General features: G+C 40.7%; 1 pseudogene; it reads left to right on the top strand.

Moving 5' to 3' along the window:
- On the top strand, positions 1–2,764 carry LOC148740588 (uncharacterized; annotated as a pseudogene).
- The last annotated feature ends 1,083 nt before the right edge of the window (positions 2,765–3,847 follow it).

The raw sequence follows: 3,847 nt of genomic DNA, 5'->3' as shown, positions 1-3,847 counted from the left end.
ATGAATATTCAGAAAGAAAAAAGCGATAAAAGTACCGGGCATTCATCTAAAGGTATCCCAGTGCTCTCTGAGTATGCCGAAAGCTTAGATAGTTGGGTAAAGGAAAGATATTTGCAAAAGATCTCGGTCATCGGGGTTGACCCCGCAAGCATACCAGCCGAGAAGTTCGGTCCATAATGCTTGCCTCCTGTGGAAGTGTCGGACTTGCTGAGTTACCTCGTTCTTGAGACCAGCTTCTACACGAACAAGCAGTTCAAGGCGTTCAAGAGTCTGGAGGCGTTCAATCAAATGGCATCGGGATTTGTAACCTCAGTTGTAGGCACAGTAATCGCCGGCAAGTGTGTCGTGAGAGCACGAGTTCCGCATTCACAGCGTATGAATGACCCTTTAGTGAACATTTGGGTAATTTCCGAAAACGATGGGACTATTATGTCAGCCCATTGCTTGGGATGCAAAGCTGGACTGGCTGAGTCATGCTCACATATCGCGAGTGTTTTATTTTATTTAGAGGCAACTACTCGAATTCATGGCAAGCTCGCTTGCACTCAGGTAAAATGCTCATGGATTTTGCCGACATATGTCAATGAAGTGCCGTATGCGAGGGCTAAAGACATCGATTTTTCATCGGCTAAGAAGCTCAAAGAAAAGCTCGACCAGAAAATCGAGGATCTACAACAGCCGCAAGCCTCGAGCCATACAGCAACTTCTAGTTCTGAGACTGCATCGGCCGGCGCATCAGCGCCTCTGTGCGTGCAGCGCGCATCGGCGCCCTCGAAAGAGGAAATGGATCAGCTCTATGCCAAACTCAACCAGTGCAAAATTAAAGCAGTAGCTTTAAGTTTAATCGATCCTTTTGCTAAGCAATTTATCGACCAAAGCCGCTCAGTTCCGGTAGTTTCAGAGCTGTTTCATACGGATGATTTGACCCGTGGGTATTCGGAACTGTTGTCGAAATGCATTCAAGTACAGCTAGACATTTCGGCTGAGCAAATCAAGCTGGTCGAGGAAACCACCAGGTCTCAGTCAAAATGTACGGGCTTTTTTAAGCATCTTGCTGGAAGAATTGGCGCTTCCATTAGTGGTGCTGTTTTTCATACAAACCTATCACTTCCTTCGCAGAGCCTTATTAAAACGATTTGCTATCCCAGTCTGTACAAACTGAACACCACCGCAGTCAAACATGGCTGCAAACATGAGGATGATGCCATTGAGGCCTATGAAACAGTAATGAAAAAGAGTTATACAAACTTTCAGGTGAAGAAGTGTGGGTTGTTTATCACTCGGGAATACCCATTTCTACATGCCACTCCAGATTTCCTCACTTGTTGTGATTGCTGTGGATTAGGGTGTGGGGAAGTGAAATGCCCTCTCTGTATCCAAGATGCTAATTTTGAGGATTATGCTGCTCTAAGGAACTCCTGTCTAGTTACTACAGATGGTGGAGGTTTCAAACTTGAGAGGTCACATAATTATTATTTTCAAGTTCAACAGCAGCTATTCACTCTGCAAGAAAGGAACCATAATGACTTTATTGTTTATGCTATAGACAACAAGGGCAATGCCCACTTGGTAATGGAAAGAATTTTACCTGATGTCCAGCATTGGGATAGAGTACTTCCAAAACTCGACGCCTTCTGGAGAATTTGTGTACTTCCTGAAGTTTTAGGTCGCTGGTACACAAGAAGGTGCATGGTTGAAGTGAAGGGGCCTGATGATGGTAGCATATGTTTTTGAAGAACAGTGCCTGATGGGGAAACAATTTCATGCAGTAATGAGGATTGCCCATATGGCAAGTTTCACCCATCATGCCTGTCTCTTACCAATGTCACAATCCCTAAAAAGTGGTACTGTCCTCACTGCTCAAGATTACAGCAATTCAAGAGATATTCAAGGAAGCAAACTGCATTTAAGGCGAAACTCAGTGTCCATCTCAGCTGTGTCTTCTCAAGCTTCTTTGTGCGATACTATTTGTATCTGCAAAGTGAAAGCCACTACTGCAGACAGACTTCTAGAATGTCATGGCTTGAACTGTACTAATGGCAAGTTCTTTCACTTGCAATGCCTAAGGCTAAAGAGGATGCCAGCCAATCACAAGACAACCTGGAGGTGCTACATATGTCGCACAACAATAAAGACCAATATAGCCCCTCCTACCACTTCAACACCTGCCACTTGTTCTTCTTCTTCTGATGATGATGATGTTACTGTTGTTACAACTGTTCAGGGAAATCAAAACAAGACAGGAGCTCTTGCAACTCTAACACAAGATCATTTTGATCTGATATGCAACCTACATGAATGGCTAGATTGTGACATCATACAACAAGCTCAAATTCTGTTGCATAATGAAAATCTGAACATTGAAGGGTTCCAGCGACCAACTCTTGGACCTGTCCGTAACTTTGACATTGTGTCTGGGGAATTTGTAAAAATTCTTCACACTGGTAATAGCCACTGGGTATGTGTGAGCTCTATCGGGTGCCATCCGGGACATGTGAAACTTTATTACAGCTTTCACAGTGATGCTATTAGTCAGGAAATTGAGCAACAAACTAATGATTTACTGGGAGGTAGATAATTGTTCCTAGTCCCTACTTCAGTTCAGCAGCAAAGTAACGGTAGTGATTGTGGTGTTTTTGCTACTGCCTTTGCTGCTTGTCTAGTCTTTGGAATTGACCCAAGTCATATCAGTTTTGATGTTCCATTTATGAGACCTCACCTGGCAGCTTGTCTCAGGAATAAAAAAATCAGTTTGTTTCCTTAACTTGGAACAATTTCACATGACTGCCTTTTGGTATAGTTTGAAATTAATAAAAATGGCAGTAAATCAGACATATTTTTTGAGAATGTGCTTTGATGACATTTTTTGTTATCCTAAATGTAATGGTTGACAAATATCACTGGTACTCAAAACTGTTAGTGCTAAATGGTTTCTTACAATAAAAGGCTACCCACTTTGCCTGTGTTTTTGCAATAGTATCATAATTTACACATTCAAGCCACAAGTAGAAAATTATAGAAATAAATGAGCCTCTAAGATCTATATACAGTATCTTCCTATTATTATAAAAATGTAAGGTATTATATAATGTTCATTTTATAGAAAGCAAAACTTGTGACTCCTATCATTTAGAACCTCCTTATGGTCCTTAGGTTAAAATTTACTAGCTAAGGCCTATCAAAAACCAGAAATTAGGGAGCAGTCATTAATGACAGGGTCAACTGTGTTGGAGAAAAACCTCATGACCTTTAAAAGTTTTTTCTGAAAAATCTTTTGGACTTTAGGATTTTTGAAAGCTCAACTATACTGGGGTACATAGGGGTACATAGGGGAGGTAACCCTCTTCAGTTCTTTACACTTATACTACACCTACTAAGCTCGAGGACCTTCTTGATCATATTTAGTAAAAACCAGGATAAAACTCTTAGCACCATCAAGAGAGGAATGAATATCAGTTACTTACAGTCCGATCAAATCGGAGTTGTTACTGAATACTCCAGGTGGTAGCTCCTTTATCTGGTTGTTACCCAAATCCCTGCGAGAAGATATGTACTCGATTTCAGTTAAAACTGTTAACTCTAGTGTATTTTTGCTGTAGCGAACCTTTTTTTCTGTCGAATTAACAGTTTATCAGTGTTACTGATGTCTGGGTGAAACAAGCGCCTTTGCTGTCATTCTGATATGATCGATATATGATCATTCCACAATGCTACTTTACAAATTATTTACAAAATAAGCTTAAGGACCTACTTATCATATTTAGTAAATAATAAGATAAAACTCTTAGCAATATCAACAAAGGAATGAATATCAGTTACTTACAGTCCTATCAACTCGGAGTTGTTA

The sequence above is a fragment of the Stylophora pistillata genome, chromosome 2, assembly GCF_964205215.1.
Source record: "Stylophora pistillata chromosome 2, jaStyPist1.2, whole genome shotgun sequence".
Lineage (NCBI taxonomy): Eukaryota > Metazoa > Cnidaria > Anthozoa > Scleractinia > Pocilloporidae > Stylophora > Stylophora pistillata.
Note: the sequence above shows the minus strand (reverse complement) of the source record. Positions and strands in the feature narration are given on the sequence as shown.